This window comes from Belonocnema kinseyi, chromosome 9 (assembly GCF_010883055.1).
Source record: "Belonocnema kinseyi isolate 2016_QV_RU_SX_M_011 chromosome 9, B_treatae_v1, whole genome shotgun sequence".
Classification (NCBI taxonomy): Eukaryota; Metazoa; Arthropoda; class Insecta; order Hymenoptera; family Cynipidae; genus Belonocnema; species Belonocnema kinseyi.
This window is the reverse complement of record NC_046665.1, coordinates 3,318,835-3,337,936: the sequence shown is the minus strand read 5'-3', so window position 1 is coordinate 3,337,936 and position 19,102 is coordinate 3,318,835. Positions and strand designations below refer to the sequence as shown.

The following is a 19,102-nucleotide window of genomic DNA, read 5'->3' as shown; positions in this document are numbered from 1 at the left end:
GTGCCATTCAGCTTTCGGCACAGTTTTCACACCTCCGCTTGGGGGTTAATTCCTTCGGGACCACCCCTGGACAATTGTCCGCGACTGCCTATTTATTTTTTTAACCATATTCAGCAGAAACACTTGGTACAGGGACCCTTTATCCGCAACCCGAGGACGCGTTCGGTGGCTTTGTCATAGGCCCTTCGGTTTGATTCTAGTGGAATCAAAACCGAACCGAATATATATATATATATATATATTATAAGTAGGTAAGCTTCTTTCTCAGAAGGAAGATTTCAACGGGGTTTCTTTTAAAACTATAAATAATATTTACAATGTTTGAAATTTATTTTAAAATTCAACTGTTGTTCAATACAGACAATTTTCGTACTTCATGTGTTTGTGTATTTGTTCCACTTATTTAAATTATATACCGTATTATAATAAGATATATCTTTTTAATTTTCAAGATTGTATTTAAACTTTTATTAACTCTGTTTTATTTCTCAATGATATATTATTTTGCTTATTAATTCTTAATTAAAGTTACGAAAGTAAAATAACATAAAATTGATTATTCTTTTTTGCATTTGTTTAAAACTGCGAAGCCATAACTGCGACTTTATGATATTGCGTCATACAGACATTTGAAAATGTATCCTGATACTGACATGCATGTGTTTTACTCATTTATCCTTATCGTATCATATTAGAAATAAACTAGATTAAAATTTTTTTATATTTAGTATACTCTTCCGGGAAAATACCTCTATTATTTATCTATTCTTTATCTTTCGTTCCTAGACTTTAAACAAACACATAGTTGCTCCTAACTACTTCCGGATTATAAAATAAAAAATATACCGTAAAATCTAATTATTTGTCAACAATTGCAAATAATTCGTAATAAAACACAAAAGAAATTAATTAAAGAATTATGTAACGCAAAAAGTGATTACGAATTGTTTGAATACTGATTTATAAAATAGCGTTTGGTTATCCGCAATTTCAGTAATCTCGTCAGTTTTTTCCTTTTTTTTTAATAAGAAACGATACAAATATATTTCTGTATGATTATTAACCTTAGCAATTGTGTAAGAAAATCATCACATCACTATTGCACAAATAACATTCGTTGCCGAAAACTGTCGATAGATTTAATTTAATTTTCCCTCGTTTTCTTGAGAAACACATCTTTTTGAACTAAAGTGCCTAGCTTCTGTTGTCTATGTTGCAAAACGACTGATTTTTAGAAGTGTGAAGGCATTATGTGAAACGGGCCATGCAATTTAAGGAGGTACCATCGCTACAAAAATTTTCATTACCATTTCAACCAAATTTTCAAAATATCTAAATATGATCACCAAAAGTACTCAGTTAAAATGTCAGAAGCCTAGGGTACTTTATAAATAAGTTATCAGCGTTTTTAATTTCATCAAATTTAACATTGCGTCTTATGATAGATGGCGTTTTTTGAGCTCTTTACTGAGTGATATCTGAGTAATCACCATGAAGATATTATTGATAATTTTTTAAATAAAAAACAAGTATTTTAAAATTGAGGCGCAAAAATAATATTAACCATTTGGTTCCTGCATATACATGAAACAAAATAATCAATCACGAAACTTGCGCTTCTGAACGTTGACTATCGCAATCTGGCAACATCTCAAGGCGCGATCAATGTATATCTCAGTCAGTTCTTGATTCATGTCGCCGGCGATATGATCACAATATTTCCAGATTTCAACTCAGTAAGTCATACGAGTGTAGGTATTAGGACTGCGTAATCGATTTTTCTCGCCAGTAGCGATGGTACCTCCTTAAAGTTTTAGTGGGAGAAGAATATATCAAAGTTTGAAGGGCAGTGACATTTAAAGGAAAGGTCGTAAATTCTAAATCGGAGACTTTCCTGTATTTTCATTTACTGAGGGGTACCTATTTATTGCTTTTGTTAATTTTGAAATGTGTTGTGGTTGTGAGATTTTTTGTTGTTTCTGATATAAAGCCTTATAGAAAGACGAACGTTTTTGTATACCTGTTCTTTGATTGATAGTATTGGGTTCGCTTGCAATCTGAATCATTTGTAGGAACATGCGTTTTCTTTAATTAACAGTCTTGTCAACAATTTTAGTTTAAAAAAATTAAAGCTGTGATCTTCATACGAGGAATGTTTAGTTAATGCTATCCATTTTGAAGGTGGTTTGGAAACGTCTTTTGTGGGTTCGTGGATTCTGAATTTAATCGGACGTCTTGTTTTGCCAATGTAGAAGCAGTCACAACCAGAACAAGGAATTTTGTAAACTACATTTTTACTATCGGGTGTAGCGATGGGGTCTTTTTTTATTTGAAAACACATGATAAATCATTGATGTTACGGAAATCTGGTTTTACGTCAAAAGGTTTTAGAATGCGTGAGAATTTTTCCGACAGTCCCGGTATGTATGGTAAAGATATATATTTCGTTCGTAGTATTGAGGTCACAGGTTGGTTTTGATGTTATTAGAATGCAAACCATATTTTTCTTTAATAAAATTGTTGCATAAAAGTGTTTAGGAGAGATTTTTTTTTAATTTTCCAGGAAATAAAATGAATATTTATAGGTCGATCAAGTTTTGTTTTGTTTACGAAATTTGCGCGTAACCTTTAATTATAATTGTATAACGCAAAAAACCATATTTAAATTTTTTCTATGAAAAACCCAATCCATGCGTGACAGAATGAAATTGGAAACAATAAGAGTCAATTGACTCAGAAACAAGCACTTTGAACAAAAATGACCTTCAGCGAGACTTAAATATATATATTTTAATTTTAACAAAAATCAGGCGTTATTTTCTTATAAAAAAAAATTTCTGGGGTTACCAAATTATCAAAAAATGAATAAAATTTTAAAAAGCACTTTAATTTTTAATACTCCTACTTTCAAATTTATCTGAAGTTATACGATTTTCATCGTTTTAAAATAATGATTCAAGTATTAAAAAAGTTCATTTGTAATCCTGCAACTTCATACGATTTTAATTTGTAACAAAATAATTAGAAATTTTTTAATCTAAAATTATCGAACATTTTCAATCCAAAAATTCTCACATATTTGAATAGCTTTAAATTTCTAATTTTTCAATATACTGAGGAATACAAATTTAAAATATCCCAACTATTACTATGACTATATCTAACAATTAAGGCTTTGAATATTTTTGAAATTGCTGTTCTGGAAAGTGAATAGCACTTATTCTTTTATTAAGATGTCACAATGGAAAATATTTTAAAAAGTTTTCAAAAGAGTTTTAAAAAACTTAAAAAAGTTCATAGGTTTTAGTGGTTCAATATATACGATAGAACCACAATTATAGCATTTATAAATTACAATTGTGAAAACTGAATAAATTTTTTTCATTAATTTATATTTAAAACAAAAAACTTTTGTATACTTCAATATAAATGCAGCTAAAAACATTAAATTTAATATGCGTTTAATTCAAGGTATATTTCAAAAAGAAAACTGAAAGCAGAGGATCGATTTTCAAAAAAAGCTACTAAGTAAGAAAGTAACTCGCTGGCTTGTAAATGATCATGGAAAATGGTGAATTATCACATTTTTATTGTTTAAATAAAAAATTTTTTACTTTCTCGCGTTGTACCAATTTCGAATCCCAGAATATGCTATTTCTTATCTGACCTATAACTTATAACGAAAATTGTGAAACTTCAAGCAATAAGACTGTATTCTTGAAATGAGGCAAGTTTTAACGGTAAAATTCAAGTCCTTCAACTTAGGGCTTAACATTTTTTAAATTCTACAATTAGTGATTTGTAAATTGCATTGGTATCATAAAAGAGTATAAATAGTTTTTAAATTAGTTTTCAAATTTCCGGAACATTACATGTTTTTACATGCCTAGAGGTAAAAAAAGTCTACCTAATATTTTAGGATTTTAATAACTTATTTTCTGAGAGACAATCACCGCCATTTACCAGTGACTGTAATGCATTAGGAAAAAGTCGCCAAGACACAAGAAAAAAATTGGTCAAAACTAATATTGTATGTATATATGTATATTTAATCTCTCCCTTTTACGGGTGTGTGGCCTGTACATAAAATTTACATTTCACCCTTAATCTTAGTTATCAGCTACGTATCTTCTGATGTTTCGCTTTACTTAAAAATAAAATTGAATAATAATAACAAAAAAGGTAGTAATAATTCTAGCAATGAGCGATCTTTCAGGGCTTCCGTTTCCTCTTACCATAAAAAAGAAACATTTTTTACGATTTAAAATTTTACTTTTGTTTTTTAATTTCCTTTTTCAGGATCAACCGATTAGCTCTGCCCTATTCCCTTGTTTTCCCTTACTTCTTCCAATTTCTTCATCTACATCACTCCCTGTTCATTACCATCTAAAATCCATCTTACATATCCTCGAATCTATAATCTTTGTCCATCTCTCTTCTCCTTGTTTAACTAATAGCTCTAATTCCAATTTGAATTGCCCAAATTTCCTTTCGACTGATTGTTCCGAATTTGGCCCAAACATGCTCGAGTTAGTCTGCTTCCCTCTCCCCTTCTTAGCTTCCCTTCAAACTTTAAGGCTCTTTTAATTTGTCTAGTAACCATTCTTTCCCTTCCTAACTCTTCTATTAACATGTATCTTGGGCATCTTCAGCTAACCCACATTAATTGCCTCAGATGTTTTGCTCCCACATACTCTTCAAAAATTCTCATCATTAGGTTCATCCCCTTCCCGTCGTCTGCTAACAAAACTACGTCGTCCGCATGAGCGAGATAGTATATTTTGCTTTTACTCAATATCTCCTTTTTCCTTTCCTAGCTTCACCCTAATCCTGGTTTCAGTGAAAATTTTCTTTATCCACTCGACCAGCCTTCCTTCTATTCTTCTCTCTTTCATTGCCTGCCATAACACTTTTTTGTTTAATGAATCAAAAGCTGCTTTAAAGTCTACGAATCACGCGATTAAGTTCCCTCTCTTTATCCCTAGATTTCTTTTAACCAAGTAGTTCAGTACGTAAATGTTGTCTATGGTTCCAATCCCTTTTCTAAGAACTATCTCATTGTGTGCAATACTTTCTCCTTCCTCTACCTGACTCTCTGAACTTTTTCTTAAAATTTATGCATATATTTCGTAGCCAACTGGCATGGGAGTGATCTCTCTATACTCGTATACCTTCTTTCCCTCCCCTTTCTTGACAAGTGGTACCACCAGCCATGTCAACCACTCTTCTGGTCACTCTTCTCCATTCCATACCTTGTTGCAGATCTCCCACAGGCCTTCCCTGACCTCTTCTCCTCCATACTTCAACGCTTCGTTCTCCATACCATCTTCTCCTGTAGCCTTGTTCGTTTTTAATCTATTTATTGCCGCATCCACTTCTTCTCTTGTCAGTCAATTCCATATCTCCATTTCTCCTTGCACTAAGTTTCGATTTCCACCTATTATCCTATTTTTTCTCCCCCTAACAGACTCACTCAATTGTATTTCTTCATTCACGCCCTTCTTGCCTCCTAGTTCCTTATATATCATATCCCAAATCCTACCTTCTTCTAGCGCTTTTTCTACTTCTTCCTTGTACTTTTCCTTTCTTCTTTGCTTTTTCCTTTCTAGCATCCTCTCATGTTCACATTTTCTCCTACTGCACTCTCCCTTCTCCATTTTCTCACACACTTTTTCTGTCTCTCTTTACTCTCCTTACATTCCTCGTCCCACCAGACTCTCTTTTCCCTTTATTTTTCTGTTTTTGTTCCTATCTTATCCCTTACCTTCTCAATCGACCCTTTCCATGTTTCCATTAACGAGTCTACTCCCTCCTCTTTTCTAAACCTAGTCTTTTCCTTTCCCATTTTTTCTTTAAACACTTTCAGTTTATCTACTTTGCAGGCTCCCATTTTCTTGTTCCTTTCTCCCGCTCTTTCCTTTCTCCAACTGCCTCGTTTCTGGCCACCACCCTTCAGTGTAGCTATTACCGAGAAGTGCTCAGACCCAATCTCATTACCCACTTTCATACAACTTATCAAATTCCTCATTCTTTCTTCCGCCAGTATGTAGTCTATCGCGGTTTCTCCCTTCCCTACAAATGTGATCTTTCCTTTGAAGCTTAACAACTCAGTCAAAAAAAATGCTAGCGCAACAAAAAAATAGTCATTTAAAAGCTGAAAGTGTTCTACTTTAATGAGCTTGAAGATGTTTATGTAAAAAAATTTTTGTGCTTAGCAGACTGACAAATGTAAAAGAAAGTAAGGATTTTTGGGTACATTTAGGAACAGATAAGTTTAGAGCATTATTCCTTATACAAAGGGCGATAAAAGAAATTTGAAAAAATTCACGAGTATGAGGAAAACAGTTGTGAACCCGTTGCCGTTGAGAAATTTAAAACATAATAAAAATTGTTGCTTAAAAGTACAAAAATGTGCAACTATATTATCTTCAGTTCTAATGCAGATATTAAAGCGATTCAAACTGCAAACTGTAATGCATAGGCTCTGTATTTATTTTCAATCGCACGTAAGAATGTATTAGTCTTCTTTTTTGTGAAAATCGTGATATTTTTAGACATTTTTTTTGTTGGAAAACAAGTGACAGAAAGCAGGGGGACCCTTTTTTGTTTTACAGCCGATCACTGGTCCCTTTCTTTGACCCGTGGCCAGGTGCCATCCAAGCATTCATAACTAGAGGCCGAAGAATGGCACCAGCGGTCGGTAGTAAAACAAAAAAAGGGCCCTCATCCCCTACTTTCTGTCACTTGTTTTCCAACAAAAAAATGTCTAAAAATATCGCGATTTTCACAAAAAAGAAGACTAAAACATCCTTCCGGGTGATTGAAAATAAATGCAGAGCCTATCAATTACAGTTTGCAGTTTGAATTGCTTTAACATCTGTATTAGAACTGAAGATAATATAGTTGCACATTTTTGTGCTTTTAAGCAACAATTTTCATTATTTCTTAAATTTCTTAACTGCAATTGGTTCACAACAGTTTTCCTCATACTCATGAATTTTTTCAAATTTTTTTCATCGCCCCTTGTATAAGAAATAATGATCTAAACTTGACTGTTCTTAAATTTACACAAAAATACTTACTTTTTTTACATTTTTCAGTTTCCTAAGCACACACATTTTTTTACATAAACCTCTTCAAACTCATTAACGTAGAACACTTTCAGCTTTTAAATGACTGTTTCTTTGTTGCGCTAGATTTTTTTTTGACTGAGTTGTTAAGCTTCAAAGGCAGATGCCTATAGTTTTCTCGCCGATAGTAGTCACCTGCTTCCCTCCCTGTCTATCTCCCTATGTCTGGAATTACTTACATATGCTTCCTTTTCTCCATCCCAAGTCCCTCCCCCTTTGTCGCCAGCCCATGCATTCACGTCGGAATTACTCTCCAACCTTCCTCTTTCCCTCTTCTTCTATATACATAAACCACTTTTTCTTTACTTGTCCAACTCTAATCATTCTAAACATTGCACCATCCTTTTCGTTCCTATCCCCCTCTTTTCTCTCTTTTACTGCAAATGCTGTTTTCACACCTGAGACAGTTCCGCCCATCCCTCTCCCTTTCACGTGTTCCTTTCTTGCTTATGGAAATCGGCGACACATTACCTTTAGGTAACATATTTCTTATCCTCTTCCAGTTTTCCTCATCTGCCCTAGTTACACTCATCATAATCACATCCAACTTTTTTATCTCCACCCAAAATCCTTTATTCTTGTTCTCAAAACCTGACGCATTCCAAAAAGATATTTTCACGTTTATCTCCTCCCTTCCCTCTTCTTTCCTATTTACTTTGTTTCGACTTTGCCATTTGGAAACTCCTCTGATTTATCTCTAGACTCTTTTAAGTTTCCATTTTCCCTACCTTTTTCAAAACTCTTTCCTTTTTTCCTTAATTCTTCTAATTCTTCATCCCAGCACCATTTCTCCCCACTTATCCATAACTTTTCTCTCCGTATCAACACCATATGGCCTTTTTTCCTCTCTACCGAGGCCCTCTACTCTATTTGCCATCTCATTTTCCTCTCCCTCCATGTTAGATCGTCTTTAATTCTTTCCCTTCTTCCTCTCACTAATTTTTTTCCCTTCACAGTTTTCTTTTTCTCCTCCTCACTCCCCACTTTTACTAGAAACATTCCCTTTTTCCTTTCTTCATCCCTCCTATACACTTGATACCTTCTACCCTTACCTGCACTCTTATGTCTCTAAGAAGATTTTTCATTTCCACTTCTCCTCCACTACTCTTTGCCCTTTCTTCTCCTCCTAATATTCTTTCAATCTCACTCAGTCTTTTCTTCAATCTTTGATTTTCGCTTTGCACGTTCTTTTTATTCCCTTTCACTATTACCTCATTCCCTGTTTTTTCCCATATGATCATTCCTAATTTCAAACTTGCTTACCACTTGTTCCAACTGATTTATTTCTCTAGTTCTTTATTCTTCAACCTATCTCTGTCTATTATCAATGCTCTCTAGCTTACTCCAAATCTTGTATTTCTCCTCCTTCCAGCGTTTATCCCATTCTTCCCATTTTTCTATTACCTTTTTTACTTCCCTTCTTACGCCGTTCCCCTGCCTATTCATGTCCCTATTCATATCATCCAGTCTCTCTCTTGTTTTCTCTCTAAACCCTTTTATGAGAGCCTCCAATTTTTCAAACATCCCCTTATCTCCCTATCTCTTTTTGGTGTTTTCCGTTTAGTTCTAACCACGTTGCTTGCCCTTACCTGAGTCCGATACCCTCCCTTCCCTGGTCGACTTCTCGACGCTTTCCTCACCGCTGCTGTCACTGCGATCAACGTCACCCTTACCCCGACTGTACACGCTTTTAGCAACGTCAGCTCCTGTTGCTACTATGGCTTGCTGATCTGTGCGATCGTCCAATAACTGTTACCCTCTACCGCCAGTTTGTGGACTCTGCGTCGTCGGCATCCTACCTTACACAAAGCTTCGTGATGTTTCCTGCCTTAAGGGCATGTGACACAGCTAAATACCTATATTACCGACCTCACTTTTTCAGTTCACTGAATGTTTTTTTGAACCTAAGAACTTTTTTTGTAAATAAAATATCGAGCTGAAACCTTGGAAAATGTATTAGAGTACAATAAAGTACGTTTAGGTACTGCATTTTGGTAGGAACTTCACTGAAAATTATTTCATCTTTTTTCTGAACCTCGACATTTTTTGAACGTTCGACCTTTTTTTATACATAAAATATCGGTCTCAAACTTTGAAAAATGCAAGAAACGAAAGAAAACTACGTGTAAGTACAAAGCTTAATAATAAAAGATGTAAAAAAAAATTCTTCAACTATCAATTACATTGGTATCAGTCGGTAACGTTGTACACGAAAATACGAACCCTCTAGAGCCTCGTCTAGTGGCCGCCAGGGTTCGTATTTTCGTATACAACGTTACCAGCTGATGCCGATGGAATTGATAGTTGAAATATTTTTTTTTAACATCTTTTATTATTAAGATTTGTACTTAAACGTAGTTTTCTTTCGGCTCTTGCATTTCTCAAAGTTTGAGACTGATATTTTATGTATAAAAAAAGTTCGAACGTTCAAAAAATGTCGAGGTTCAGAAAAAAGATAAAATAATTTGCAGTGAAGTTCCTACCAACATGCAGTACCTAAACGTACTTTATTGTACTCTTATAGATTTTCCAAAGTTTCAGCTCGATATTTTATTTACAAAAAAGGTTCTTAGGTTCAAAAAAACATTCAATGAACTGATAAAGTGAGGTCAGTAATATAGGTATTTAGCTGTGTCACATGCCCTTAATCACCTAACTCTTACCTCCCCTTACCGAGAAACTTTCTGAATTCACACACCCTTATTCCCTTCACAAAAGCCAAAAAAATACCGCTTGACATCAAAGAGTTCTTTCACGATCGGTACCGGAAACGAAAGCCAATTCTAAAATTAATAAAATTCTAGAACTGTTTATAATATTACCGAATTTTAAAATGTGTAAATAATAAAATTACTGAAATAAAATTGTTTCTTATTCAATATTATTTCTTTATTGAAAATACGATGATAAAATATTTTTATTAAATAAATTTTTGTTTAATATGTAAAGTGTTAAAAAATTATTGTTAAATTTAAAATTAAAATAATTATACAAAAAGTGTATAGACAAATTAATATAAAAAACACGTGTGCCTCAAACGAAAACAAATGTCTCCCTAAATTTTCTTCGAACCTAATATCATTTTCCAAGAAAACTTTTCAGGATTCAAATCAGCACTAATTTATCTCAAAGTTTCTTTTCAGTTTTTTCAATTAACAATTCGATTTCTCGGTAGAGTTTTTGTAATTTACAAAAATACTATTTACATTTTTAACCAAAATATCTTATCCAGAAATATATTTTGTTTTGATTATTGTTATTTTAAATTCAAACAATAATATTTAAAAACTTTAAACATTAAACAAGTTGTTTCTTTGGTATAAATATTTGATTATTTCAATGAAACAAATATATATTTATCAAACAAAAATTTGTTTAGCACTTGTTTATCTCGAAATTTCTTGCTATTTTTTGTTGTTTAATTACTAATTGGATTTTTCGAGTAAACTTTTTTTTTATTTAAAAAAAAACTATGTACAGAAAACCTGGCTTAAGCTTCAGATCTGAAAAAATTAAATGATACATACTATCAAAAATTACGAATTTTCTACAAAATCTAGAAAGTTTCAAACAAATATATGATTTTAAAGTAAAAAATATCATTTTTTAATTAAAAGTAATATAAGTATATTTTACTATAATAGAAATTAATTTTTTTAAATTATATGGAGATTTGAAGAAAATAGTCGAATTTTCAATTTAAAAGGTTCGTTTTAAACCGAAACAGATGAACCTTCAATTATGAACTGAATATTCAACGGAAAGTGGGATGGTTCAGTTTTGAGTTGAAAAAGTAATTTTCAATTTAAAGAAGTATAATTAAACAAAAATATCTGAGTTCTCTAGCAAAATAGATTGTAATTAAAAATATCAATACATTTGTCACAAAAAATGGAAAGTTCAATTTTCACTTCAATAAATTAATTTTGAAAAAATAAGAATTGTCCAAAAAATTGTTCAATCCTTAATCAGCAAGATAAATTTTCAAACAGGAAGATTAATTTTCTACTAAACTATAAGGAAACAGTTTTTTCAAATGTTGTATTGAAAATGTTCAAAAATTTAGTTGAATTTTTTTCTGTTTTGACTAAAATTGTTTCTTGGTTAAAAACCCACCTCTTTGTGTAGAAGTGAATTATCTTTTGTTAAAGCTCCTTTGTTGAGGACTCAACTATTTTGTTTAAAATTGGTCTTTTTTGTTTGCATTCAACTACTTGGTTAAATGTTCAACTAATTAAGTAAAAATGGATCTTTTTTGGGTTGAATATTCATCATTTTAGTTGAAAATTTAATTCTTTTGTTCAAAATTCTTTCTTTCTTTGGTTGAAAATTAATCTTTTTGTTGAACATTCCTCTAATTGTTTTAAGGTTGAACGACCTTTTACCTTTTTTTTCAGTGGAAACGGGGTTGTTAAAAATTTGACTTTTTAATGAAAGATTTGCATTTACAACCGCATAGTTTAACTGTTAACCATATGGTTAAATTTTCAACCTACAAATATAAATTTTAAACTGAATGGCCAAATTTTCAAACAAAAAAGATTAATCTTTAACCTTGAATCTTTAACTTTGAAGATTGTACGAATAAATAAGTACTTTAAATGTTTTAATAATAAGACATGATCCTTGAATAAACTCATTAAACATGATTGCACTATTAACATACCGACGCGCAAAGCTGCAGTAAATTTTGGTATATTATCTTGGTATGAAACGGAAGTGTCTCTCTCTTCTCGCTCGACCAATCCGCAGTGAGCTGCCAAGGTGACGCGTCCCTTACTACAGGGTCCCTACTCTCAATAGGCCCCTCGATGCGCACTTATTGTAACTTAGCTCGGGCAAGCACCATTTAAATTGAAAGATTAAGTTTCGCATTGGAAAACAAATTAGATGAACAAAATTTCACTGACGCTTTCATAAAAAACATCATGTTCCATAAAATATATTTTAAAATAAACTGTAAACGATTATAATTGACACAACTTATTCGAAATATTTGTGGGACTGAAAAATCCCGAATAATAAAATTCCCGACACTGTAAATTCCCTGAAATTATAAAATGCCGGAATCTGAAAATCCTGAATTAAAAAATTCCAGAATAAAAGAATTCTGGACAGCTTACAATATATCGAGTTTAAAAATTCCCGAATAATACAATTCCAGACCGAATGCTGTCCAATTATAAAACATACAAACTACAAAATTAGCGAATTGTAGCAATTGAGAATATTCGAGAATTTTTCAAATTGGGACTTTTATGTATATTTCGACAATGATATAATTTCAAAAATTTTTACAGGGGCGGCAATCTTAGTTTTTGGAAGAAGCAACTGAAAAATCTAGAAAAATAAAATTCCCGACACTGTAAAATTCGTGAGTTGCAAAATTCCCCAATAATGCAATTTCGGAAATTAAAAAAGTGCCGAAGTATAAAACTCTCGAATTGAAAAATTCTCAAAAAATAAAATTCCCGACAGGAATATATTACCGAATTTGGAAATTCCTCAAAGAAAATTGCTAAACTGTAAAATATCCAAACTAAAAAATTCCTGAAATTAAACATTTGAAAAAAATTTTGCTCATTAAGTATTATTTATTTATTGAAAATACAATAATCGAGTACTTTTATCAAATAAAATTTTTAATGCGTAAAGTTTACAAAAATTATTATTTGAATAAAAAAAAATAAATATGATTAAAAAATATGTATATTTCTGGGTAAAATGTTTTGTTTGATGTGCATAGTATTTTTGAGAAGATACGCATAAAGTTCTCAAAAATCGAATTTTTATTTTAAAAAATAAATACATTTTGATATAAATCGGTGCTGAATTGAACACTGTAAATTTTGATGAAAAAATGTTATTGTGTAGTTACAAAAAACATTTAGGGAGAACATTTTTTCCTTTCAAAGAGCATGTGTTTTTTAATTGATTTTTAAATACAGTTTTTATACAATTATTGTTTTTTAAAATTTGAACCATAATTGTCAAAAGTTATTTAATACAAGAGCTTTTTCATTTCATTTTTAGTGATTATTCATTCATTGCTTTCGGAATTGTTTCAGTGATCCCGCATTTTTATATACCTTCTCTTAAAATTATGTCATTGGGAGCTTCCATAAAGGATGTCACAGTTTTAGAGGGGGGGGGGGGGGCATAGCCGAATTGTGACCGTCTGTTACAATGTCACAGAATCTCCATTGTGAAAATGTGAAAATGAGGGGTCGAAAATTCAACAAGAAACTGTGGCATCCTTTATGAATTCCAGATTTTTCTAATTTTATAAATCTTGGAATATGTTTGGAAAAGTTTTTGAACATTCTTCTTGGGTTATGGACTTTTTCAAAATAAAAAGTCATATAAATTTTCCTAGAAATCCTAATAAAAATTTTTTATCTTTTAAAATTCTTAAGAAGCTCCAATTTTTTTCTTTTATTTGAAACATTCAAAAACCTACAGCGTATTCGATTTTGTTTCTAAATTTTTTAATTCAATTAAGATCAATTTTTAAATTCACTTTCATTTAGCGATCTTTCCCAGTCGAAAGTCTGGCTCATTCTAGAACAACTTTCATTTTTTTGAAATATTGATTCTTTGGTGCTAACTTCCGGGACAATCATTTTATTTTTAAAGAGATTTTCTACAAATCTAGTTGAAAGTTTTTTATTTTAAGAAATGGATATAAAAATAATAATATTTTTCTTTAATAAAATTGTTGCAATAAAATTGTTTCGAACCTTTTTTTTAATCCTTCGGAGAGTTAAATGAATATTTATATGTCGACCAAGGTTTGTTTTCTTTACAAAATTTAGCTTACGTCTAATTTTTTCCAGTTTTTTTTACTATTGTACAATGTAGGTTTATATCTTTGGGCGAAGAAATCCGTTCTATAATTTGACAAATATCGTTTATAAATCCATATTTTGCACGTAAAATTACCCTAAGTGACCTTTAATTATAATTTTATGAGCGTGAAAAGAGCAGATTTCAATGTTTTCTATGAAAAACATAATCCATGAGTGACATAACGAAATCGGAAACAATAAGAGTCACTTTATTCATGAACAAGCACTTTCAACAAAACTGACCCTTAGCGAACATTTAAATATATATTTTTTAATGTTAACAAAAATCAGTCAACGGACTGACGGGCTTCCGTTTCCGGTACCGATCGCGAAAGATCTCTTTTTGTCAAGTGGTGTATTTTTGGCTTTGGTGAAGGAAATAAATTGAGTGGATGCAGAAAAGGCAGTACGTGCGGAGATCGAGTGTAAAGGAAGAAGGGTGAGTGAAGGCAAAGGTGTGAAGGGTGAAAGTGAGTGGTTTGAAGTGAAAATTTGGAGCGTGTGAAGTTTTTGAGGTTAGGAGTGAAAAAATAGTTGCTTGGTCAGGGGGGCAATAGGTAGGAAATAAAGGCGGGAAACGTCACGGAGCTTTGGGTAAGGTAGGATGCCGACGACGCGAAGTCCACAAACTGGCGCCAGAGGGCAACAGTTACTGTACGATCGCACAGAGCAGAAAACCCTAGTGGCTGCAACAGCTGACGTTGCTGAAAGCATTGAAAGTGGGGGGATGGGTGACGTTGAACGCAGTGACAGCAGCGGTGATGAAAGTGCCGAGAAGTCGACCCGGCTGGGGATGGTAGCGGACTCAGGTACGGGCAAGTAACGGGAAAGGCCCTCAAATTTACAGCGCCTTAACAAGCTAGGCAACACGGGTTCGAACAGAAGTCTGGACGAATGGCAAAAAAAGGCAAGCGCGACTAGCAGTGAAAAAGATAAGAGAAAAATGGGAAGCATGGGATAAACGTTGGAAGGAGGAGAAAGACAAGGTTTGGGGTAAGCTAGAGAGCATTGACAGTAGACAGAGAGAGGTTAACGAACAGAGATCTAGAGAAATAAAACAGTTGTAAGAGCGGGTATCCAGTCTAGAAATTAGAATTGAGCATATGGGGGAAAAAACAGAAAATGAGGAAATAGTATAAGGGAATGAAAAGAACGTTCGCAGTGAGAATGAAAGATTAAAGAAAAGACTCAGAGATTAAAAGAAGAGGAAAGAAGAGGGAGGGGAAGAGAGAAACGTGAAAATAGCTTTCTGGAATGTGTCAGGTTTGAAGAACAAGAATAAAGGATTTTGGGAGAAGTTAGAAAAGTGGGATGTGATTATGATGAGTGAAACTTGGGCAGATGAGAAGGACTGGAAGGGAATAAAAAAGCTGTTACCGAAAGGTTATGTGTGGACAATGCAAGAAGCAAGAAAAGAACACGTTAAAGGGGGAGGGAGGGGCGGCATGGTGTCAGGGGTGAAAAAAGAATTAGCAGTAAAAGGGAGAAAATATGGGAGCATGGAGGAAAAGGATGGAACAATAATAAGAAAAATTATAATTGGGAATTTAGAAATAGCAGTGGTGTGTGTATACTGAAGGAGAGGGGAAGAGGAAGGCTGGAGAGTAATAAGGAGGTGGATGGAGGAAAAGAAGGAAGAATTGGTTTTAATAGGAGGGGACTTTAATGCATGGACTGGCGAACAAGGGGGAGGGTTATGGGATGAAGAAAAGGAGGCATTTATAAGGAACTCCAAACATAGAGAGACGGACTGGGAAGGGAGGAAGTTACTAGACATGATAGGAGAAATAGGATGGTTTATATGCAATGACAATATGAAAGGAGATGAGGAAGAGGAGATCACATTCATAGGAAAGGGAGCAACAGTAATAGACTACATCTTGGCGAACGAAACACGAAAATGGGAATCTGGGGGGTAGATAAATTAAAAGAGTTTAAACAAAAGAAGGGGTCCATTGAAAAGGTAAAGGATGAGCTGGGTACTACTGAAGAAAGAGTAGGGGGAAGGATAGGCTGGTGGGGCGAGGAATGCTGGGAGAGTAAAGAGAGAATCAAAGAGTGTGTGAGCAAATGGAGAAGAGGGGAAATGGAGAAGGAGGAGTATAACAGGAGGAAAAAAGAACATGAGAAGATGCTGGAAAGAAAAACACAGAGGGGAAAGGAAGAATATAAAGCAGATCAAAGCGATCAAAGAAGGTAGGGTGTGGAATGTGATAAATAGGGATAGAGGGGAAAGGAAGGGCGTTAACGAAGAAATAGAAATGGAGGAATGGACGGATTATGTTAAGGGTCTATTCGGGGGACAGCAAAATAAGATCAAAGGGGAAAAGCGTAGGATAGTCCAAGGAGAAAACGAGGAAGGGAACGAGGTAACAACAGAAGAAGTGGATGAGGCAATAAATAGGTTAAAAAAAACAAGGCGACGGGAGAAGATGGGATGGAGAACGAAGCGATGAAGTTTGGAGGAGAAGGGATTAGGGATGGGATGTGGAAGATCTACAACAAGGTATGGAAAGGGGATGGTTGGCCGGAAGAGTGGACGGCAAGTCGGGTGGTACCGCTTGTCAAGAAAGCGGAAGGAAAGCAGGTAGAGGAATACAGAGGGATCACTCTCATGTCAGTCGGCTATAAAATATATGCAGAAATCTTAAGAAATAGGTTGGAGAGTCAGGTAGAATAAAAAGAAAGTATCTCACATAATCAGACGGGATTTAGGAAAGGAATGGGAACTATAGACAAAATCTAAGTACTTAATTATTTAGTTAACAGAAATTTGGGGAGAAAGAAAGGGAGACTAGTCGCTTTGTTCGTAGATTTCAAAGCAGCATTTGACTCAGTGAATAGAAAAGTACTATGGCAGGCAATGAAAGAGAGGGGTGCAGAGGAAAAGTTAGTGGAGAGGATAAAGGAAATTTTTACTGATACCAGGATTAGGGTGAAAATAGGAAAGAAAAAAGGGCAGGTTTTCTGGACAAACCGAGGTCTAAGGCAAGGGTTTCCTTTGAGTCGGTTAATATTTAGTATCCTATTGGCAGACTCAGAGGAGAAGCTAAAGGAGAAAGGGAAAGGAGGAACGGTTTTGGGTAATAGCTAACTATACTCTCTAGCATACGCGGACGGTGTAGTTCTATTAGCATATGATGAGAAGGGGATGAACCTAATGATGAGAATCTTCGAAGAGTATGTGGGAACAAAAGGGCTGATGGTGAACGTAGATAAGACAAAGGTGATGTGTTTCAGAAATAGAAAGAGCAAAATAAATTACGTTTGGAAGATAAACGGACAAAAAGTGGAAATTGTGGAGGAGTTCTGTTACCTAGGTTTTTGGTTTGAGGCAGAAGGAGGAAACGAGCTGCAGGTGAGGTAAAGAATTGAATGTGCGAGTAAAGTAATGGGCCAAGTATGGGGTATAGGAAAGAGAAGGTTCAAGAACGATTGGAGAATGAGGATCTGGTTGTTTGATGGGTTGTTTTGGGCCGTGTTGTGTTAAGGTGTGGAGATCTGGGGATGGAAGGAACATAGGAAAGTAGAGAGTATGCATGAGCGATTCCTGAGGAGGGTAATGGGGGTTAGCTGAAGTTGTCCAGGATATATGTTAAAAGAAGAGTTAGGAAGAGAAAATATGGTTACTAGACAAATTAAGAGTGCATGGAGGTTTGAAGAGAAGCTAAAAAGGGGAGAGGGAAGAAGAATTGCACAAGCATGTTTCTACGAAATTCGGAAAAATGAAGCGAGAGATAATGTGGGAAATTCAAAATGGGAGGAAGAAAGGAGAAAAATATGAAGGGTGTGCAATATTCGAGAAGAGGTTATGGAGTGGCAGGACATAGAGTTAGAGCTATTGGTTAAACAAGGAGAGGAGAGATGGACAAAGATTATAGATTCGAGGTACAATAGATGGTATATGATAGTCAAAGAGTTGATGGAACCAGAATATCTGCAAAAAATAAAAAAGGAAGGAAAATGGAGTAGGGTTGTACGGTTCAGAATGGGAGAAGGAGTGAGAGCATGCAGATATTGGATGAATGAAGAGGAGAATTTATGCAGAGTATGTGGATACGAAATGGAGTCATGGGCACATGTATTAGAGAGATGTACAGAAGAGGAAGAGGGACAGTTGAGTGTGGATGAGTGTGTAAAATGGATCTTGGATGGTAGTAGACAGGGAGTGATGTGGATGAAGAAATTGGATGAAGTAAGGGAAAGCAAGGGAGTAGGGCAGAGCGAAACGGGTGATCCTGAAAAGGGACAGTAAAAAACGAAAATTGTTTTCAATATCGTGGAAAATGCATTTTTTTATGGTAAGAGGAAACGAAAGCCTTGGAAGCTCGCTCATTTTAGGAACTAATATCACTATTGTTACTATTGTTTATCCTACGTAATGCGAAAGAGTAGAATATAAGTAGTAGTTGTAATTTTAGTTTTTACTATAAAAAATTAAAGCTTTTTTGGATGAAAAAGTTTTGTCTCATTTTTTTCCGTAGCTTGTGTCGATAGCCCAAAAAAAATTTAAATGTTTTTTTTTACGACTAAAAACAAAATCTACACATTCTATCAAAATATGATTTATTATAAATTTGTAGGTCTTTCCAGTGCGCGTAATTTTAGCTTACTCACTTTTTTCGCATCTTGCATAGTCTGACCATAGAATGGAATTTTTGGATTTTTCATTATTTCTGGTACAATCAAATTTGGATTTTTTAACCATTCGATCAAATCTTAATGATGATGTAAAAATAGTATTTTTTGAGGGTACTAAATTATTAAAAAATAAATAAAACTTGAAAAAGCACCCTCTTAAGGGCATGTGTTAAGGGCAAACTGAATTCGGAAACGCTATAAAATATCATAACGGACGTCCTCAGACTCTTTTTTCGAGGGATAGTAACAAAAAAAAATATATTGTCCTAAATAAAAATTGTATGCATATGCATTATTTTGAGGTTACGTCGTTTTTCATCTCTGCCTTTCCGATAATCTGGAAATTATTTATGAAATCAACTTTTTTGATTGGCTGTAAACAAGGTTACCAGGTGTATACATATGAAACCGGTATTGCCATTTAGCGGCCAGTAGGCACACTTGTAGGCACTGTCGGAACTTACCATTTGTGCTAATTGGCGT

General features: G+C 34.0%; 1 protein-coding gene across 5 annotated transcripts in view; it reads left to right on the top strand.

Annotated features, from left to right (window-relative positions):
- Positions 1-19,102, top strand: part of LOC117180926 (acetylcholine receptor subunit beta-like 2) — a 562,005-nt gene that overhangs the window by 116,016 nt on the left and 426,887 nt on the right. The window contains exon 1 of one of the 5 annotated variants that reach the window (XM_033373560.1): positions 1,811-1,916. The exons of the other annotated variants lie outside the window; for them this stretch is intronic. The gene's annotated coding sequence lies outside the window, so the exon portion shown is untranslated. Of the gene's footprint in view, positions 1-1,810; positions 1,917-19,102 lie in introns of those variants that run through there. 5 annotated transcript variants of the gene reach the window in all.